Below are 24,290 nucleotides of genomic sequence, written 5' to 3' on the forward strand. Positions count from 1 at the left end.
GATGGCAGGAGATATTGTTAATAGTGTATCAGGAATTAAGACCATATTACTCGCACCACTCTGCTTAGATAGAACTTATTCTGTCTCAGTTTGTCTACAAGCGCTAGATCTGAGGGCACAGAGAGCTATCCCAAATATATCAGGATATATCACAATAATCATCTTTAACTTTCTATTAACTGAATCTTGAGCCCTGTATAACTTATACAGTTTTATTATGACTGATCTTAGTTAAATCTGGTTTGTTTTATTGCTATTTGTTCTCAACAGATTTTATTCAAAACTGTTATGATTAATAGTATCAAGTCTGAGAGTATAGACAACTATACTGAAAGTGATAGTTTTTACAAAACTACAAAACTATTTACAAAGTTGTGTTTCTACCAATACTGTTATGTACTGATATATTCAAGTATATCTGATGATATAGCCAATTCTATCGAAGATAACTAAAGACATCACAGTAATCATGGTAGAACTCCTATACAGCAATTTTATATGTCTTTCATTTTATGTGTCTATAGGAATATGTTTTGTTCTGTCTTGCTTTGTTTTTTTTCTCTCTAATACAGAAAGGATAGAAATACATGTTAAGTAAGACTCATGCATGCAGAGAACCTATAAACAGTTTATGAGAACTGATCTTATGACACATGATGAAATGAACAAATACTTTGATGAAAAAGAGACACTACAGTAACAGTAATGACCCCAGAGTGTCATGATATGAAATCCAGCAGTACTAGTATTCTTTGTTCAGAGTGATTTTTAGCTACCTTTGGTTTATTTAGTCTCAACATAAATGAAGATATAGATAACTGCATATATGTTTAAATTTATGGGATTGAAAGCCATGTGTTGTTCAGTTTTTATTGGATAATTGAACAGAGCTATTTGCAGTCTCACTGTTTGAATTCCCACATATATGTTCCACTTTTGTATCTTGAACAATTATTTGCAAGAGGACAATATGTAAACATCAACTAGTGATTTATTACTGTTTATTTTTTCTTTGAACGTATGTATTATTTCTACCCATTTTCTGTTTATTTAGTCTTTCTTTAAATAAAATTTTTAAAAAAATTTTAAAAATAAAGTAAAATAAAGTGAAAGGGATTCAATTGTCTAAAAAGGGAAGGCAGTGGCCATTGTTCATCTTTTATCATGATTTGAAAGTCGTATTGTTTTCATCATTCTGTTTAGTTTGGTTTTATTCTGTTCCAGTTTGTCTTCTTGTATTAGATTTGATGTTATGGACAGCTATTCCAAAGATAGCAGGACACATTATGGTAACCATTTTTTATTTCCTATTAACTTGATGTTGAAGCCCTATATTGCTTTCACTGTCTTGTTTTGACTGATTTTACTCTATTCTGTTCTGATGGCTAGTATCAAATTCAAGGATATAGGCAACTACTTTGAAGACAATAAGATTCATTATGATACCCATTCTGCTTTAACTATTAACTTCCTTTGAAGTCCTGTAATGTCTCCAGTGTTTCCTCTTTATTGGTTTTGTGTACTGTTTTGTTCAATTTCATGATACCTGATGATATTGGCAATTCTTTTGAAGATAGCAAGAGGCATTATGGTAACCATTGTTGGTTACATTGTATTTTGTTTTTACATCATGTACTATGTCCATCCTTTTGTTTTGCCTGACACTATTTTGTTTTGTCATGTTTGGTTTTATTCTCTTCAAAAAAAAGTAATAAGAACTGAAGGAGTATTAAAACCCAAAATGTGTAATTGTGATAATAAAAAAGAGAGGAAAAGAAAGTACTCTAAAGGATATAACTGCATGAATGTTTAAGTGTGTAAGATAGATAACCATATTACTAGGTTTTGTTGGATTGTTGAACAGAACTGTTTGCAGTTTCACTATCTGAATGCTTTGTATGCTTTAATTTTGTAACTTGAACAAGTATTTCTAAGATGACAATATGTAATCTATCAACTAGTGATTTCTTACTGTTTATTTTTTGAAATTCTGTTCTATTTCTTCCTTTTTCTGTTTTCATTTTTCTCTCTTTAAATAAAATTTTAAAAAGCATACTATACATTGTTCTCAACTTCACATGGAACATTCTCTAAAAGAGATATAGTAGCCTGTAGAACATGCTTAAGTGAATGCAAAAGAAATGAAATTATCTTATGTATATTATCTGATCATAGTGCCATGAAATTAGAAATTAACACATGGAAATTAAATAATATACTCCTGAACAATCAGTCACAGAGAAAATTAAAGAAGAAATTAAACAATATCTACAAGCAAATGAAAAATACAAATAAATACAACTTATCAGAACCTGTGGGATGCAATGAAAGCAGTTTCTAGGGAGAAATTTATTGCAATGAATTCCCACATCAGAAGAACAGAACAAACTCAAATAAACAATCTGATGTGACACCTCAAACGTCTAGAAAAAGAAGAGCAAATCAAGCCCAAAGCCACAAGAAGGGAATAATTTATAAATATCAGAGCAGAAATTAATGAGATGGAGGCTAAGAAAACAATACAAAGAATTAATGAATCAAAGATTTTGGTTCTTTGAAAGAATAAATAAAATTGATAATCCCCTAGCCAGCCTTATTTATAAAAGGAAAGAAAAAATTTGAATTCATGCAATATGGAACAAAAAGGGAAAAATCACTACAGACCCTGTGGAAATACAGAAGATCAATACCTACTTCAAAAACCTTTATTCTCATTGTATTTATAGAGAAAAACTAGAGAGATTCCTAAAAACATATGAATTACCAAAGCTGGGTCAAGAAGATGTAAAACTGCTGAATAACCCAATTTCAGTGAATGAAACTGAAAATTTAATTAGAACCTTAACAACAAAGAAAAGCCCAAGTCCTGATGGATACACTGAGAATTCTATGAGAGATTCAAGGAATAGTTAGTTCCAACACTCTTCAAACTCTTCAATGAAATTGAAAGGGAAGCAGTTCTTCCTAATTCATTCCTGGAAGCAAATATTACTCTAATACTAAAACCAGAGAAAGACCCAATTAAAAAGAAAACTACAGGCCAATCTCCCTAATAAACATAGATGTAAAAATCCTCTATAAAATACTGGCAAACAGAATGCAGGAAGTCATTAAGAAGATTATACACCACAACCAATTAGGATTCATCCCAGGAAGGCAGGGGTGGTTCAAATCAATAAGCATAATATATCATATCAATATTGCCAAAGATAAGAATCAAATAATCATTTCAATAAGTTCAGAAAAAGATTTTGATAAATTCTAACACTCATTCATGATAAGAACCCTACGGAAAATTGGAATAGATGGTCTCTACTTCAATCTGATAAAACTATGACAAACCAACAGATAGCATCATATTAAATGATCAGAAACTGAAAGATTTCGTTCTAAAACTAGCTGATTTCCTATCATCTTGTGAAGTCCAGTAATGCTTCTATTCTTTATTTTTATTGGTTTTAGTCTGTTTAGTATTACTTAATTTCAACATACATAAAGATATGGACAGCTATTTTAAAGAGAATAAGAGATATTATGGTAGCATAATGTTGCTACATAGTTGATTTTCCTACTGTCTGGCTTGGAATGTCTGTAATACTTTCATTCTTTTGTTTTAAATGGTTTTATAGTGTTTTCTCTTGTTTGAACTCATTGTTTGTGAAGATATGGACAACTATTTCAAAGAAAACAAGAGACAATATGATAACTACTGTTGATTTCCTGTGTCTTGTTTGGAAATCCAGTGTTGATTGCATTGTTTTTTCTGATCTACTTTATTCTGTTTTGTTTTGTTGTCCTTAAAAATAAAAATTAAATAGTAATACCCTTGGTATTATACTTCTTGAGAATGTGTTGTGTTTTGTGTTATGCATATCATATATATAGATATATAAATATATATCATAAATGAGTATCACCAAATTTAATCCTGAATAAAGTATTTGATGTTAGACAATGGTATTGCCACTTTACAAATTTCATATGAAGGGAAAATGCATGCTAGTTTACGTAAGGTTTTTAAATAGCCATCACTATCTATGTTACAACAGGTGAGCTGGGTCTTGGTTATCAATGTTGTTCAGGGAGCAGAAAACACTTGATGTCATCCATATCTTCATAATTCTACAAGAATATCTAAAAATATTTTCTTACACTGTGCTCATTGTGCATTTTATGGAGTCATGTGAATCATGAATGCTGTCTTTTACTGACAAGGAGTACTGCCTGCATTACATTAATGATAGAGGTGGTGAGAACAAAATTTTGGAGTCAGCCCAAACTGGTTTAGAATCCAGGCTCTGTCTATTAAGAGCAATCCCCTGTAATCTAAGCCTCTATTTGCTCATTTGTAAATTACAGATAATAATACCTACTTCATAAATACTTTTATTGTGTAAATCAAATGTGACTGTACATAAAACAGCATGGTATTTAGCGTCTATTAAGTACAAAATAATTGGTAGCTGCAGTTATTTTAAGACAATAAGTAATTATATTTTATAGATTCCCCCAGTTAGGATTGCAGATAGCTATATTTAATGAGAAAAATTCAATAGTGGCACAAAGAAGATAGAAACAGACACATCTCTCATGTAAAAGAAGTGCAGAGCAGAAACTCCAGGACAGTCCTACATGGTGTCCCTGTGGTATTATTAAGGACATTAAGACTATAGCTTTTGTTCAGTCATCTACATGATGGCTTCTATTCTTAAGATCATCTTGCAGATAACTTCTGAAGCTTCAGCCAAACATCTAAGTTTTGATTGTCCCCAGGGAAAAGCAAGGCATAAAATATACCCCTTGAAACTGAGTCAACTCTCTTCAATCCACCTTCCCAAGAGTTCAGTATGACTGGTTTGCTTTTATCTCATGTATTATGCCTTGGTTTTATGACTGCCCTGTGCTGCAAGAACACTGGAAAGTATAGACTTTTATTCTAGGAAAATTATGTCCACTTAAAAGTATCAGTATTTGTAAGAAAAAAAATGGAAAAATGGATGGTAGAGAAGCCAACTGACAGTCTCTGTCATACAGAATAAAAAGAATATTACCTTGAGTGCAAAGTGTCAGGGCTAAAAGAATGTTAACAGTCTTTTAATTCCATTGTTTGGTCTTAAAGATATGTCAGCTGTCATCGAGGAGGTACTAGAGTGTTTGGAGGATGATTTGTTAGTCAGTGGCAAATACAATTCACATCTTCTGACTTGCAACTGGTCCACAGTGCACTTTCCATAAAATTTACTGCCTTTCTAATAAGTGACTTTGGGGTATTTTAATGTACTTTCAGGGTCAACAGACAGATATTTTTTTTCAGACTTTCACCTTTTGCTTTGTTCACATTGCTTAACATCAAGTGGCTAACCAGCATAAAACATACTTGCCCTTAGAATCACTTTTTGATAACTAATCATCATTTTATCAAAGACAATGAACACAGTTTGTCATTTGCTCTATAGATACTATTTTTTAAACCCTTAATTAATTCTGACCCTCCCCTGTGTCCTTTTCAATTGTTTGTCAGACTAAAATTTACCCTATAAAGGTACAGTTTGCCCTTTTTGAGACAAATCTTTAATTCTCAAGCTTTTCATTTAAAGAAATGTAATTCATCCGACTGGATCTCATTTAAGTCAAAATTTGCAATAAGTGAGATTGCAATGTGACATTTGTGTGCTCCTTAGGTCTTCCTAAATAGGACATTTAGGACTTTTATTCTTAGACATAAGAACCTATGTATTGCTAAAGACTTCCTAGTACATGGGCACAAGCAGCAAAAAATGAGAAGTATAAGTCTAGGCCAGTGACTTTTATATGAATCATAAATTAGAATGATTCTCTACCTCCTAAATAAAGAGTTTTAATCACAAAGAGTGAATTTTAAAAAAAAGAAGGAGGAGAAGAACACATGATCTAAAGGAAGACGTCATATTACTGTGTTTAGAAGGCAGGAATTTGTGGTGCGGACTGAGGAGGTGCACAGTCCCATCAACTTACCAGGTCGCCCACAGATAAGAGGAACCCTTATGAGAAGAGGAACCCTATGAAGAGCCTTCAATTTTCTAGAAACTTAAATAATACTCAATCACAAATTCTTTTGAAAATGATTTAATGGGAAATTCTAGATTTTAACAACATGTTTTCTCATGGGAAAATGCTGATCCTTAGTTGGTTGATCAATAAAAAAGGAAATAGATTATAAACAAAAGCTAGAATAAAATCTTATTTGTTTTTTTAAATGATATATATGTAGGGCTGCTTGGCAAATGCAAGGTCATGAGATTGATCCCTGGTGCCAAAATAACAGTAATAATAATAATAATAATAATAATAATAATAATATGCATATTTTAAAGCTCTAGAAGAAAATACAGGTATATATTAATGCCAAATGTCTTGAGTAATAAAATTGTGAGGATTTTTCCCTTTTACCCATATGCCCATGTTTTTTTAACTTTTATATTAAACATGTGCCATTTTTCCAAAAAGAAAAAAACACACTAACACTTTAATATTAAAAAACACACCTATCTTATGATGAACAACTGGGTTAGAAAGAAAGAAAATGGACTAATTTCTAATTGCACATTTGCAGGAATGAACCAAATCTATTCAGTGACAAGAATATTTATTGTATATGTGAAAATTATTATATTCCTCTACATACATATAGACATATCTAACAATCCATTCTGCCCTTCTAAGTCATCAGAATTTTTCTACTTCTACTTTTATACAATTTAAGGGAGAAAACTTTTTCCCTCTAAATATGTACATAATGTTACTATGCTATACTGGGGAGTAAATGAAATATAAAGAAGAAATATGGTCATATAAAATTGTTAGCTTTCAAAATGAATTTCTAAAGTGTTATATTGGAGAAGTAACACAAATAAATGATGCATTAGTAATTTCATCCACAAAGACAAAATTTGTGGCACATGCTAGTTTATAACTACTAGATGTCAATTCCAAACTCTTAGGCACCCAATATCCATGGATTGAATATGTCTACTTGAGCTCCAAGTTATCTGTATCTCACACAATAAAAGCAACTTTACCACCAAGAAACCAGTCTTGTCCTTAGACCTTCATCCCCTTTCTCATCCCACCTTCTTCTGCCAAGGAACAGGACATTGTGATAGAGGATGGAAACCAACATGAGACTAAAAGCAAGCACTTATTTAAAAAGTAATGACAAGTGATGTCTCACATAGTACAGACCAAAGGGACACTTTCCCTTATGCCTCAAAGCCCTTCTGCAAGGGTTTCCAAGTGCCTCAAGTCTTTGAACAGCTCCAATAATAGACAGAACTCAGTGCCCATGGCTATGGCAGGTTCTGCTGCTTCAAATCGCTTCTGTGTATGAATCCTTCTTATACAAGTAGTAAGAATTTATTTTTATAGACTGCAACTTCTTCCATGCTCATTTCTGGGTTCGTTTCTTCCTGAGTTAAAGCTTATAAACCAAAGCAGAGCCCAATATAACTCTATATAAATTGGAAATCCTCTTGGAAAACAGTTCAACTAGGTGGTACTCATTTTGCTTTGAATATGAAAAAGGCATAAAACAGTCTCTCAGAGGTTTTTTTTTTTTTTTTTCTGAATGAAGACCCAAGGAGGTTTTGCAGAAAGAATGCACCATAAAATAATATGAGCTGGCTCATCACAATGCATGAGATTAATCATGAGAGATTCAAAAAAAACTGAGTAATTTTGAATATTGTGTCATTCAAATTTATTCCCGTCCTTTCTCCAAGAAAAGGGGAGCTGTGAGAGAAAGATGCAACTCTGCCTGCTGAAATTTATATATATCTTTAGGACAAAGCAAAGGCATCTCAAGAGCCCTTCCTTTTACTTATGCAGAAAAACCAGAACAGCAAGTGAATAAAGCAAAGATCAGAGTGTCCAGAGGTAAACAGATTATCAGCCAGAAATTCAGGCTATCCCCTTGCAATTTATGTTTTTTATTACTATATGTTTGCAAAACACAATTTTTTATACTGCTCAAGGGGAGCTGATAATGTACATAACACATCTTAATTCCTTTTCAACCTTTTCTCTCTCCTCTTTCCCCACCCAACCATTTCTTGATTTCCTTCCCATTTGAGAAAGAGCTATCCCCCTATTTCATACTATCATTTCTTTTTCATTATGTGTAAAATCTGAGTTTCTTTTATGAGAAACCATTCAATATTTAAACTTCTGGGTCTGATTTATTTTCAAGGTGCATCCATTTTCCTACAAATTACTCAATTTTATCCTCCTTTGTGGCAGAGTAGTATTCCACTGTGTATAAATGACAGGTTTCCCTTATCCATTCATCTGTTAATGGCCATATAGGCTGCTTCCCGGACTTAGCTACCATGAATGCTACCTAAACATAGGTATGCATGTTTAGGTATCACTGTATACACTGATACATACGTATCACTGTAATATGGTCTCTTTGACTCTTTTGGGAAATTGCCTACAAGGGGAATAACTGAGAACAATGGAATTTTTAGTTTTACTTTTTTAAGGAATCTCCACACTTATTTCCATCATAGCTGTAGTAATTACCTTTCTACCAACAATGTAGAAGGGTTGCTTTGCCCTGCAGTCTCACTAGCAATAGTTATCACTCAGTTTCTTGATGGTGGTCATTTTCTCTGGGGTCATTTCAGTGTTGTTTTAATTTCCCTTCTTTATTATCAGTGATATGCTGAGCATCTCTTCATGTATTCATTGGTTATTTTTACTGATGTGGAGTATCTATTTATGTAGATGACCCATTATTACTGATTTTTTTTGGAGATTCTAAATATTTGAGTTCTTTATATATTCTAGATACTAGTCCTGCCTGAGGATGAGTTGGCCAAAAAATTTCTGATTCCTTAGGCTTTTTCTTCTGTTCCTTTTAATGTGCGCAAGCTTTATAATTTGATATGATCCTTTTTGTTGATTTTTGGTGCTATTTCTTGCAGAATCAGGCTTGTAATTTAGATATATTAATATACAGACCAACACACAAAGTCCAGATTGACCCTGGAAAAAGAAAATAAGAGATTATTTTTCCACATTAATACACCCAAACATCATCGTAGCCAGTTGGCTTCAGGTCAGTGTTCAATTGTCAGGCCTGATTCTTGAAAAGCTTGAGAATATTCATCACAGGGTCATTAATGCATAGGTTTCCACACTTCAAATGCTATACCAACTATTCTCTTTACTTCTTGCATGTTAAAAGTGGGTCAAAAAAGCCCTTTAGGAGGCTGAGGCAAGAGGATCATTGCAAGTTCAAGACCAGCCTGTGCTACCAAATGAGCTCAAGGCCAGTCTGAACTGCATGCACAGTGAGGCCTTATCTCAAAAAGATGAAAGAAAGAAAGAAAGAAAGAAAGAAAGAAAGAAAGAAAGAAAGAAAGAAAGAAAGAAAGAAAAGAAAAGAAAAGAAAAAAGAAAAATTGGGTCAAAGATGAGTGGAACAGATTAGAAGATGCAGACACTTCAAAGATATTCAGCCATCTTACCTTTGACAAAAAGGTCAAACATGTCCACTGGAAGAAAGATAGCCTCTTCAATAAATGGTGGTGGAAAAACTGGCTTTCTCTATTTCAAAGAATAAAACTAGATCCATTTCTATCACTATACTACTATACTAAAGTTAAAATGGATCAAATATTTAAATATTAAAACAGAAACACTAAATCCACTGGAAGAAAAGGTAGGTAGAAATCTTGAAGACATTGGGGTAGGCAGAGAGTTCATGAACAAAATTCAAATTGTCTGGGAAGTGCTTCACAGATTCAAAAACTGTTTTCTCATCTTATTAAAAAGTTTTTGCACATCAAAAGAAATCATCAATAGAGTAAAAAGAAGACCTACAGAATGGGAAAAAATTTTAGCCAACTGTCCTCAGACAAAAGATTTCTATCTAGACTATATAAATATTTAAGAAGAAATAAGACTTCCCAAATTCAAAGACCCAAACCAAAAGGGCATATGAGATGAAAATGCATTTCTTAGACAAAGAAATACAGATGGCAAATAAACACATGAAAAACCACCAAATAATGTCAGACTCAAGAAAGACAACTGCCAGTTTTTTGTTACAGAGGGAAAATTTTAAAAAAGAATCTGAAAGGTTGATAGTATAGTAAGTGGCAAAGTGCTTGCCTAACATACAAAATACAGTCCTGGGTTCAATCCTCAGTACCAGAAAAAACAAAGGAAGAGGAGCGGGGAGGAGACAGGGAGACTAAGGGAAGGAGAGAGAGAGAGAGAGAGAGAGAGGAAGAAGAAGAAGAGGAGGAGGAGGAGGAGGAGGAGGAGGAGGAGGAGGAGGAGAAAAAAGAAAAAGAAAGAAAGAGAGAAAGAAAGAAAGAAAGAAAGAAAGAAAGAAAGAAAGAAAGAAAGAAAGAAAGAATAAAAGGAAGCAGATGAAAGAAAGAGCATTCCAGGCCTCGGTCTTAATGATTTATCCTGGTCAGCCTCTAATAGTGTTGCTTCTCTCATTCTGTGCATTCCATGTCAGTTTTGCTGATACAGAGTATGGTAATGGTAGGAACAATAAATGTGAAGAATTTTGTAACCTTCAAAGTGCGGCAGAAATATGTCACTAACTTCAAAGAAGAAAAAAATGCCCTTGAATGACACTGTTTCAAAATTTAAAAAGGTGGGGAGGGGCTGGGATGTAGTTCAGTGCAAAGGTCCTGGATTTAATTTTCAATACTGCAAAAAGAACAACAACAGCAAATGAGCTCTTTTTAAAACCTGCAGAATTATTTACATGACTGGGAGGTAGAGTGACAAAGAAATTTGAGAAAACAGCTTAATGGCTGAAACATACAACTGTGTTCCTTTCATTCATAATCTTAATTTGCTCCATAGTTTGCAAGTAAACTCTTCCACAATGTTTCCTGGAATATGAAAAAATAGTAAATACCACAGACACTGATGCTGAAAAGTTTCCTAGAGTTGGTATAAGAATGCACATAGCTTGATGACCATCATCACACCCAGTCTTTTGTCCTGTGACCCGCTCACCTCACCTCTCTCCTTCACCCAAAGATTAAACCTGGCACAAGTGGGTCTCCCAGCATTGTGCCCAGTTCTCCAGGCAGAGTTCCTGCTGATTAGCCCATATGCATGGTGTCGTCAGTGGTCCATATTTTAAGCAACATTTCTATTGTCATGTCGCCCAAAGATTGCTCACTTTGTATCCAGAGGTCTGCTTTTCAGATCATAGACGAATACTTATTTCTAATCCCATCTTTTCCAGGTTGACATGAGTCTGAATTTTTTTTTCATTATCATCCCACAGAGCATTATACATGGCATCCACTCAATAAATGCTTATTGCTGAATCATTCTCACATGTCCCACTTTATGTAAACAATTTAAGCTTCTTTACCTTTTAACTCAGACAGTGTAATTTACTGGTTAATAGCAGAGCTGCAACTTGTTGTTCATGGCATCACAAAATGTACGCATAATTCCCTTCAAACGAGCAAATTAACTCTGTAAATAATTGTTGATGGTATAGGACCTAGTCTGAATATACCACAGATTATTGTATTCTAACAAAGTAAGTACCATAGATTTTTACTTATTCATTACAAAATCAATGTGGACCATAAAAGAGTTACATGTATCATTTACCAGTTCCCACAAAATAAAACACTGTCAACACCTTTTCATGTCTTCCATTATATTTTCAGTATGTAAAATGAATCTTTTAATATATGTTTTATACACCGTGCCTTTTTCTCCTTAACAAGTTTTCAGATATCTCTTTTCAATAGCACCAGTCCTAGATCATCAATTGATTCTCCAATTCTAAATAGTATTTTACCAATATCCTTGCGTAAGTCATTTGAAAAGAATGACGAGTGATAAAATATTAATTAATGCATATTAAATTTGTCTCCAGTCAGGATTTAGTAGTTGGGCTATGTTATGTTTATTCTTTGTGTCTTGATATGACAAAAGCTTTTACATAAAGTAGTGCTGTATTGAAAAGAAAATAAATTTATTTATATTTGTTAGAAATCTAGTAAGAGTCTACATTGAATTCTAAGAAACATGCTTAAGAGAAATACAAAGGTTATTGAGTGCTAGATTTGAAATCTTAACCCACAAAGTGATTTAATAAAATCACGTAATATAAACCACATAAAAGCACACGGGACTCACCTAGCATTTACTAAGAGTCTACCTTGTGCTAGACACAGGTGTAGAACAGTCAAATAAAAACCTGCATCTCTGAGAATCTCATCAGGAACACATTCAATTGAACAAATCCTGATAGATTAGGAGATAATATTTCAGCATGATGAAGAACCAAAATTATGTTGCATACATATATTCATACTTGCATTGAACAAATGATACACATACACGATGGTATGTATTATGTGATCTAGCTTTTAAAGTAATATAAATTTCAATACAATTTTTAAAATATATAGATATAATAAATAATTATAGATTTATTTAACTAAAAATATTTATACTAAATAGATGCAGTGGTTATTTCTCAGATCTGAGTTAATATTTTTATTTATTTACATTTACTTTCGAGTTTTTCTAATTTTTACAATGAAAACATTAATTGCATAACCTGAAAATACTGTTTTTCTAAAACTGAAATAAAAAATACATAGGCAGATTAAATAGTGTGTCAAAAACTAATTTCATCTATGACAAATTCTCTGTTAGTCAAAGTTTGTTTGTATACTAGGCTCTGTAAATTGCACAAGGTCACTACCTTACATGTCATTCATCAAAATGAATGTTTAAAATGTCTTTCTATTTAAAAGTCTCAAAGGGATTTGGCAAAATGCCTGCTTGACTGAATTATTAAATATGTCCAGTAGGATACTGTTTTGATTTTATAAGTCAACTTCAGATGACAATGAACATGGACACCACAGCATTCTTAATTTTTCCAACTTCTATTTTTCACTAGTACATGTTTGTGGTACACAATGATTACTTTCCTCATGGGCAGTTGGTACATGTAATGTAAAAGTAGGCAATACTAACTTCGTGGTCCTTATATAAATTATGTCAATGCAATCAGAATCAAGGCTATCCATCATTGTACTTTAACTCACAGGAATAATATTATATAAATATTTTCAAGTCATGAACACTTTATTTGTTTAGATAAATATTTTTTAATCTCTGGACAAAGAGCTCTTAGGGGGACTTTATGACTACTAATGATTTTGCTACCATTTTAGGTTTTACTAATTAGTAAAAAATTAGTGAAGTGGATTTAGCTAAAGGTGCCTTGGGAAAAATATATATTGTATAGTAGCTCTGCACTGAGTGAAACAGAATTCCAGAACTGTATCAGCACAGGGCCTTCTTAAGATGAATTCACATGAAAATATTTATGGCAAGTCTACTGGGACGTTGAATGCAACAGATGGCTCTTAGCAATGGTAAGGAGTTGGAAATCCCTTGGAGAGCCACGAAGATCCAAGCCTGGTTTAATATAATACAAGGAAGCAAGGCAATCTAGCAGATAAGGGATGAATTTGAACATTCTAGTACGCTTTTCAGAAATGTAAATACTATTGTGTTTTATCCATAGAAATAAAAATTTTCTTGTCTTTTATTCCTCTTCCTTTCCCATTTAAGATAATTTTTAGCTTTCAGTTTTATTAGTATTCTAGAAATTCCTCTATCTTAAGTGGTGTTGTAGCTACCTAATCTTACTCTATTGCAAAATATTCCCTTAGGGTGAAAGCATTTTTGCAGAATTCCTCATTGAAATGTGAATTTATTTTTACGTAGTTTCAGTAATTTTGTAAAGGAGCCTAAAATGAGTCTGTTTGGGAGTTACCGCGGTATAAGCCAGGACAATGATGAGACGGAATAGACATGCTGCTCAAATAAAGTGGCTCAAGCAGCAGTGTCTGATTTGATTGTATGTTTTCCTGTTATAAAAGAATATTTCTAGTTCCTAAATTGGGTAGAAAATGACAAATTGTTCCGTGACTACTTTTATCTGCAAGACAAGGGAGTTATTTCGAAGTTTCTTTCCATTTTTAAAGCACTATGATTCTACCTTTCTTACCACAACACGACAGTAATGGTTACCCAGTGCTATAGCAGCATTGCAAGAATGTTTTTAATGACCACAGACTGCCAACCAGCATTTGCTGTGTCACTGGCCCAGAAAAAGGCTTGAGGTACATTTGGAATTTATAGAAAGTAAGGATTTAGAAGCACAGACTCAAGTAAAAGTGTCTTTTTTCCTGTCTTGCTTCAGAAATGCATTTTATGGGACTAATTAAAGAAAGCATTTCTTAATGGAGATTCAATAGTTTGACCAAACCATACAAATCTTCATTATCTTTACAAACAGAAGTGATTAATTAGAGTAATGATAACCAATCTTCCATGCCAGTTCTCAGAAATAAAGTGCATCTCCAAATATTCCTAGTAGCTATTTTGTCTGGGAAAAGATGGAGTGTGGAAGTTTTCTCAGAGGTGAAAGTTGAACAACGCACTCTCTCCTACTCTGTAAATCATCCATTTTCCCTACAGTAATTTCTAGAAAAGAAGGAGGAACCTAGGAGGAAATATAATAAAAAAGCAGAAAAATGGAATTCAATTAGATAGCATCTGAATACTGAATCTCAATGATTCAGTGAAAGTTTATGAAAATGCAGTGGTATTCTGAGAGCAGACAACACCCTCAGAGGCCACGCAGCCACTAGAAGCCACAGAAAGTCTCCATCTTCTGCACAAACACAAGGGTAGCATCTCAAAGCCAGAGCTGAGGGCTGAGGAGCAGCTGTCCTCCAAGAAGAATCTAAGAAAAAGGAACCGAGAGCTCTGTTCCCAAGGAAGCCATTACAACTGAGAAGTCTCCTGGGACCTCTTGGTCACCCTGAGGTTCTGCTGTGGAGTTCAGATGGAGATTTAAGATAAGTAGATGTGGGTGTCTGTGTCACTGTGAGTACATTTCTTACCAGCAAGACAGTGAAGGTTCAAGTATTTATAGATACACATAAATGGATTTCAAAAGTAATTTATACTCATTCTTTCTATGGAGAGACCAGTAGCCTCTGTATTAGTAAATAAAAAGATTAAATCTGAGGCTAAGCTAAAATTCTTTTTTTCAAGTGAATTAAATTTAAATATGAAGTTTTAAAGTAGAGAAACAAATAGATTGTTACTTATGTGCTAATATCATTACTATACTTCAATGGTACATCATCCCTAGTTAATAACTATAAAGACTGGGCAAATACTTTAAAACACTGGCTTAAATTTTTTAATTACAAAGTAGATGATAAATAATATGGTCATTAAAACCCTTTATATCATTTTACTATTGTATTCCATGATTCTGTTAGCTGCTTAAGAAAATGTATATGCATTATGCACATAATTTTAATATTTTATTAATTTGTATTATTTTATAGATTTAGATAAAAGAGGGTTGGTAAATTGGGTATTAGATTACTTAGTTATTTTCTTACTTTTAGCTTGATGCTTCACATCAAATTTTATTTACCAATATCCCTATTAATATTTCTAAATTCCTGTCACATATTGTCTGACTTTCTGTTCTAAAAAAAGAACATGAATAAAAAGATATGAAATAAAATCCTTACCTGTACACATTTTAGAAATCATGATATAAATACTCATGTAGATCCATGGTAGTACGAAAAATCTCCTGTTTTTAGTATAATTCCAGTCCTACCTTTGTATTATAGCACTAACTAAGATGAAACAAAGTGCTCCCTTTTTCTATCTTATCTTCCAAGGAGATAAAAGAGACAAGGAATCCAAACTGAAGGCTCCAAGGAGTGACAGGGCTTCAGAGTGGACTCAAATGATCTCTTTCTGTTTAGTCATCCATCCAATGCAAATCATTTCAATGGAGTTATTGTTTCTACCCTATGCTAGTTTATTCATGTAGAATCAAGCTCTTGAATCACAATGAAAATGAAATCTACCTTGTTTCACTAATGAAACTCAATTTATTTCTTTTAAGCTGTGTTTTGGATTATTACCTTGTGGCACTGGAAAAACAGCAGTAAAGCACTTAAATTGATGTCACTTCATGATATTTGTCACACCTGCTGTAAAGCAATTAGTTATTCAACTATAATAACCATTCATTAAAATGAAATGTAATAAATGTCAGAAAATCTGTAAGTCAACTTAGTCATCTAGGAAAGTGATTGCCTTTTATGCTACCAAGAGCAAAGACCTATCTGTGTGTATGTGTGACTGTGATGCATTCTCATGCTTTTTTTCAAATGCTCTGTGTTTAATATCCCCAGTTCAGTTATTAGCAAACAGGTGTCCTCATTATGCAAGAGGTGTAACTGGCTGTAAACATCTTCCCTGATAGCAGAGAAATGGAAAACTCAATTCTCATAGAGAATCACTCCATCGTGGAGATGTCCTCTCAGCTCCAGCCTAAGGGAAGAGTTCTATTCTGTTGTACATAATGCCTCCTTGGGGAATTGACTATTCTGGAGACTTCATAAGCATGAAAGACAAATTCTGTCCAGAATGATTGAATCATGCCAAAACATACACAGGAAGCAGCCTCTGACTAACTCTGCTGATGTTACTTTGCTGACTGCAGGCAGAGTTCAGTAAACATACAAAGGCTGATACTGTACTAAGTTACAACACACATGAAAGAGCACAATAGATCTTAATAAATAATCAATATAGCAGACAAACATTTTGTCTCCATGTTTCAAAGGAGATGCCTTCTAAAAGAAGAAATTGAAAACCTACCTTTCAACTTTTTTGGACCATCTAGAAAGAGATTACAAAATTATCATGGTCAATGCATGGAAGGAATTTTTTAAAAACTAAAATCTGTTTCCTTCTATCTTAAGTTTTCTGAAGACACATCACCTGCACAACACACTCAGGGAATCCCACAACTTCCAATCATTTCAACATCTTAATAAAATGTACACCTCCCAGAGGTGTGCTAAATTCTACCAAAATTTGATGACCTTGATGAAAGATCTTGATGACCTTAGAGGAAAAAAATGTTTTCAAATACACATTATTTCACTGCTCAGCCATTCATCTTTATTGCAAGCATAAATGTTTACATTCTAAGGAAGTCTATGCAACATTTGGGCATAACTGACCATTCAAACATGCAGGATGTTCATTAGATATTAGCTTACACATTCAACTGTAGACCATCTGTTCCTTGGTAAACATTATGAGGCTGATTTTTATAACTTCTCTTTATGGGAACTGCTAGGTAGAAATGCTTATGCAGTAAAACACTCTGTATTTCTTCTCTGAAATTCTTTATGAAAATACTCAGGGTAGCAGAACTGCAGTTTAGATAAATATGAGCACACTGATAGCCCCATATCTTTTTGTTTTAATTCCCTTATTAATAAAATTTCTTCAGTATATACTACAGAACATAAGTATATAAGGCCCTACTTAGTTTACTTTGAAGAGGGAACAGAAATTTCCCCGGATCATTAGTTGAAAACTAACAGAAACACATCAAACTTTAAGGTAAATAATTGAGATTCAAACTTTGTGCTTTTTAAACAAATTTGACTTTCTGGAATTGATATGTGTATGTTAACAAATTTTTACCTTGTGTTGATACAATAAGAAAGCGGGGGCTGTCAGACTGTCTCCTCTTTTTATATCCTAGAGAAACCATGGCTTCACAATGAGCTAAATACCCAGGTCTTCTTTAATTTTTTATTTTGAGACAAAAATCTCACTAAATTGCTTAATCTGGGCCTGAACTTGCAATTCTCTGTCTGAGCTTTCCAGAGTACTAAGATTACTGGAGTGCACCCTTATGCCCAGTACAAAGCCCTCATATTCTTTAAATGATTGAGTAGGTGCCCTTCAGAAGACACAACTTGGACCAGACCTTGCTGATACTCCCTCACGTTAGGTCGCCCAAAACTGCAGCATGCCTGGATGAAGTGAGGGAGGCGACCTTGGTTACTTTTCTTTTGTTGCTGAGACAAAACACCCAATACTCAAATTAATGAAGAAAAAGTTTATTTAGTTCATAGTTTGTGGAAGTTTTAGTCCATAATCAGCTGTCTACAAGGCAGGGTGTCACGGCAACCGACCAACAGTTCAAAAGGGCAGAAGACAGCAAAAGCATCAAGCAAGAAGAAGAGCAAGCCCTCTTTCCCTCCTTTATATTGTAAGCAGGCTCCCTGCCCGCAGGTAGGTGCAGCACTCACGCCGTCTCCATCCCCTCCTTTGTATAGGCTCAGATCCTTACAAAGTGGGGACTCTAGCCCCTTACCAAATCACTTAGTTAAACTTCTAAACTTCTCAGGTTGACACAATGAACAACATCATAGGGTAGTATGAGCGTGTCCTGTACTCCTAGGATATAGAACTACTAAGTTAGTTAAGCTTTTGGACTTCTCAAGTTGACACAAGGTATCAACCATAACAGAGGCACAATCCATGAGCTGACCTAAAGGAGTTCATTAAAACACTGAAATTAGAGGGTCCGGGGATATAGCTCAGCAACACAGCACCTGCCTGGCAAGCACAGGTCATGAGTTTGAGTTTGACCCCATATATATATATATATATATATATATATATATATATCTGAAATTAGATATTGATATATCTAATACATACTAGATATTGATATATATATTAGATATATATATATATATATCACTGAAATTAGATATTAAATTTTTTTCTACCTTTATGTGTGTTTCCAGCTCAACACAATGGAAACAAATTCTAGTGAACCCATGAAGAAAAAGAATAGTATATTTAAAAGTTTCCTAAGTTTACTAGAAAGATACTACATAACCCAGAAATGATGTACACAACCAAGAGAATCTAGAGATCCTAATAAGTTGCAAAAAAAACACACCATAAGGACACAGAAGTTAAGACTACATGGCATTGCATCCCTGGAAAGGCAGCTGTTGCTGGCCTGCAACATGGAGCACATCTCCCATCTGCACCTCCGGAAAAAATGTTAACCTGTCCTTATTAGTTTGAAATGCAGTCTTAAATTTAGTCTCTGAACTAAGCAGGATGATTCCATTAGTCAAGTGTAGGCCATGGGCCAGTATTTCAGCTGAGGAGGCTCCCCAAAATAAATGGGCTCTGCAGTTCTGTATTGCCCCCTGGTAGTGGGACTCAGCTGGTATGAAAACTTGTATGTAGCCACTTAACCAACAGGAGATACTAACAGCTTAAAAGAAATATATATAGAGAGAAAAAGAGATAATGACACATATATTTAAATTATATATAATATTATATTATACATTTATATGAAATACAATATTTAATATTATATAAATATAACATTGTATTTTATATGAACATAATTATATATGCAAATATATATCTTTTGGGAAATTTTCTTTGTACTAGAAGACAGTTCATCACATTTATAAGGCTCTTCCCAGTACTGGTTACCTACTCATGCTAAACACTACTACAGTATATTTTTTAATTAATTGAGTGTATTGGTACATTTTAGATGTATAACATGATCGCGTTCATCATAGAGCATTTATACCTGAACATGATATATCTTGATTCTTTTTTCCCATTCTCCCCTCCTTCAACCTTTCCTCCCTTCCTTATTTACCAAAATTTTGTTTCCATTTTTCTTGAATTTTTTCTTTTCCCTTCCTTTTATTCCTCTCCCCCCACAATCCCTTTCCTATTTTGAACATTTTCTTCATATTTCACAATATCTATTGTAGATTTTAATTCTTATACACTTTTGTTTTCTCATACCAGAGAAACAATGTGCTATTTACACAGTTCATTTCACCTAAGAGTGTGGTCTTCAGATGTGTCCATTTACTTAGAAATGTCTCGAGTTTATCCTGCTTATAAAGATTGTACTCCATTGTATAAAAAAATTTATCATCTTCTTTATCCATTCATTGGTTGGTGTGCATTTGGGCTGTTTCCAATATTTAACTATTATAAACTGAAAACATAGATGCAGTCAAAGACTTTATGAACAAAATCTAGATCACACTGCAAATATCACATCTTAGTAAATCTCATCTTATTAAAAAGCGGTTCTACAATAGAATAAATCATGAATGGAGTGAAGAGACAATCCACAGAATGAGAAAAAAATGTTTTACCTGTTCTTCCTGAAACAAGGACTAATATCCAGAATATATAAAGAATTCAGAAAAAGTTATACCACCCCCAAATTTAAAGACTCAGTATAAACATGGGCATCTAAAATGAATAGACCTTCTCAAAAGAAGAAACAGAAATGGCAAATAAATATATGAAATAATGTTCAACATCATTATTCATTTGAGAGATGCAAATTAAAACAATATGATTTTATCACACTCTGGAAAGAATGGCTATGATCAAGAAATCAGCAAATAGCTAATGCTGGTGTGGCTGTAGGAACGAGGAACTCTTCACTGTGGGGAATGCAGACTGGTATTCCCACTGTGGAAATCAATGTGGAGACTCCTCAAACCCCTAAAACTACAGGTTTAACTTGAGCCAGCTATTTTTGTTTTCTTCCTGAAATAAAATCATCATGTGTAGTGTGGGCACACTCGCGTTTAAACTATAGTATTACATTAAATCACATATATATTACACTAAATCACAGAAATACCAAGAGAACCCAGGATTCTAAAAGGCCATAGACTGCCAGCCATTAGCAGAATCAACACTAAGCTGGAATAAAATGACTTGGAAAGATGAAGCTCTTTTTGCTGGAAAAAACCTAATTTCTCTTCCAGGTTGCCAACTTGAAACTTACAACTATTTTGTATTTCCCAGTAATTTTTTCAGTTTGTGAAAATAAAGTCTTTCACTGGTTACTAGAAGGAGAAAGCTAACAGACAGACACACAAAAAAAACCTCAATCTCATAGGGGGAGATGAAATTTTTTAAATAAAAATTGGATGTTGTTACTTGGCTACAAATAATCTTTCCTTTCATGAATTGTTTAAGAGGCACACCGCACTAATAATGTCCACTCATGTCCATTGCTGAAATATTCTATCATGAAATAAAATTTTGAACAAATGAGCCTCAAGAAAAGTTGCCAACAGGTTCATGATTTCTTCATTGCTCTCTCTCTCTCTCTCTCTCTCTCTCTCTCTCTCTCTCTCTCTCTCTCTCTCTCTCTTCCTCACCGTAACTTTGATGCTACAGCATGAACCAGGGATCTTTTATATTCTAGCAGATTCTTAATCATTTGTTTCATAAAATTATTTTCTTTTGCTTTTCTTTCTTCTTTCTGTTTTTCTTTTTGGTATACCTGATAAACTTCACTTTCCACTCAAGTTTGAGTTTGGAGTGATAAAGAGCCTTATTTATTCAGTAACAGTACAGAGCTCAGGATGAAAGCATGTTCTAAAGACACGGATTTTAGGGAAAGTTAGGAGAACTGAGTTTTGAGATAACATCAGCTCTTGCAGTGAGCAGCATTACAGATTGCCTACTGAGGGAAGAAGACACAATGACAGACTGCAAAGCTCTGAAACATTTCTGAGCCTAGTGCAAAGGCAGAAAAGATTACTAGGGAATTGAGGAGGGCATGACTGCAGTGGAAAGTTGAGGGATCCATCTATAGTGTTGGTGAGAATTAAAGAGGTGAATATTGGGAAACCCTAAGCCTTGCAAGTTGAAAGAAATGGAAAGAAATACATATCCAGAAGAATGAAAATGGGAAGCCTCTGAAGGGACAGGTGTGTCCATGCAAGAACTGTTGCCCACATTGGAGATGGATGTGGCCGAATTGCAGCTCTCAATGCATTGCTAATCCAAACACCAAAGAGGTTAAAATGGGGTGCATGAACTTGGAAGTGCATCTTTAGCATGCCTGACCCTGAGAGAGGAATTCTGTGGTGCCACCACCAAGCTCTAGAAGATATTGTTCACGCCATCTTTCAGTGTTATCTGCTCTGAACCCTGTTGAGCCAGCAGCTGAGCACTGGACATAATTCTCAAAGCTACCTTCCAAAGGTCTGGGTCATCTATAGCCTTGGATCTACAAGCACTCAAGAATCCAGAGAGTTCAAATCCTTCAAAGAATTTTAAATGAAAAGTTAGCTTCAGGGGGCATAAGGTTAACCAAAGGTCACCTTTGCAAAATCCATAAAACAAAATGAATAAAATAAAATGAGACGTATGAAGATAACTGTCACTGAAAAGTGAATTTATGCTATATTATGCACAGCCCAGACACAAAAAGGAAAGATAAAGACCTGTTTTAGGAAAAGCTTTAAGAGTCTCAAGAGATTATTTTAAATGCACAGTATGCTTTGTCTATGAAGGGCATTGTCAGAGATGCCATGAAAAATGGCTCTAAACTTTGACTAGTATTTTCCTTTTCTATTTTATTGGTAGCTAAAACAGTAGTAATGGATACCTAGAAAATATAAACCTGCTTTGAAGAAAGTACATAAAAGACAGCAGCTAATCATAATGTATGTTGCAATCTTACAAAAAAATAAACACTTCAATGAAGCTAGAGGGAAATTGATGGGGAAACTCCAAGTAGTATTTTTAATGTTCATTGTTAGGGTCAAGGGGTGTCTTGGTCACTTTTCTCTTGTTTCTGAGACAAAATGGCAGGCACCTAAAATTAAGGAAGAAAAGATGTATTAGCTTACGTATTTTGGAGGAGTCAGTCCACACTCAGCTGTCTTCAAAGCAGGTTAAGCATAGTTAAGGGGCAGCCACGAGCAACAACAGTGGAAAGGACAAAAAGAGGCCAAACCTGCCTCCTTCCCCCCTGCCTACTGGACACAGGCTCCTGCTCAGGCAGGAGCAGCACTCACACTACCAGTCCCCGCGCTGGACAGTGGACCAGTCACAACGCTAGGCTCTGCTGCCTCGTGCAGCTCTGAAGGAACATTTAAACAAACCAAAATAAGGGGAAGTGGGGGCAGGGTTGGAAAAAGAAAGAAAAAGAGTGAGGGAAACATAAAAGATGAAGAAATGAATGAGGGAGGATCGGATGGTAAAGTAAAGAAGGAAGGAAGGAAGGAAGGAAGGAAGGAAGGAAGGAAGGAAGGAAGGAAGGAAGGGAGGGAGGGAAGGAGGGAGGGAGGGAGGGAGGGGAGGAAACAAAAAAGTCCTATCTTGCAAGAATATATTGGAAGCGAGTGCTCTAAGCAATATTCATTAGAAATATCATCAGTGAGGCTTAATGTAATACACCAAACCACAGTCACTTGCAATTAAGGTCTTACATCAGTATCTGTCCAATTACCTTAATATTTCCTTTAATTATGCCACCCCATTAAAAAGCACTTTATGAACTACAGGTTGATAGAAAGGATTCTTGTTTTGTCCATGTTTGTAATGCAGACTAAAGAATAGCTACACTCACATTCCTCACATGCACAGTTCGTAAATTCAAGAATAAACACTCGGTCCTCTCGTCCTTCAAACCTTCCAGCCCATCACATCAGCTGGAGTGCACCCCAGGACTGGAGACTGAGCAGCAATGCAGGCAGAATCTCATGAAGGGCAAATCTGACAGAAAGGCTCCTAAGTAACCTCTTCTGCCCTTTAGCTTCACTGAGGTGAGTTTCAATTTTGTTGCTTTCAGGGACTACACAGGAGAACTAGGAAGGCATGACTTTTCCTTCACATACACATCTCCAGAGCAGACATGTGTGTGCGTGTGTGCATGCACACACACAAACACACACACCACGAGAGAGAGAGAGAGAGAGAGAGAGAGAGAGAGAGAGAGAGAGAGAGGGAGAGAGAATGTCTTTTTCTTTCTTTCAAATACATAAGGGGAAATGCATTGAAAAGTAAACCTGAATTTACTAAAAGAGAAAATGGGTAGAAATACAGACTTGAAGGGAAATATTACAAAGAATGGAATCCCACCTTCTTAAAAAACTTTCACACAACAAAAGAAATCATCAACAGAGTGAAAAATCAACTCACAGTATGGGAAAAATTATAGCTAGTTGTGCTTAAGACAAGGATTTTTATAGCTAAAATGTATACAAGAATTGAAAAAATCAGACCTCCCAAATTCAAAGTACTAATCCAAAAATTGGCATCAGAGAAGAGTATCTACCTCTCAAATGAAAAAATACGAATGGCAAATAAATACATGAAAAAAGGCTCAACATTGTTGGTTATTCAAGAGATGCAAGTTAAAATAGCACTGAGATTCCATTTCACTCCAGAAAAAAAATGGCTATCATGAAAAAATCACCTAACAACAAATGCTGTGGAGCTGTGGGAAAAAATAAACCCTCCTTCTCTGTTAATAGAACTGTATATGGTACAATCACAAAGGA

Source organism: Cavia porcellus, unplaced genomic scaffold, assembly GCF_034190915.1.
Source record: "Cavia porcellus strain 051 isolate PalLab524CR breed Dunkin Hartley unplaced genomic scaffold, mCavPor4.1 scaffold_24, whole genome shotgun sequence".
NCBI lineage: Eukaryota > Metazoa > Chordata > Mammalia > Rodentia > Caviidae > Cavia > Cavia porcellus.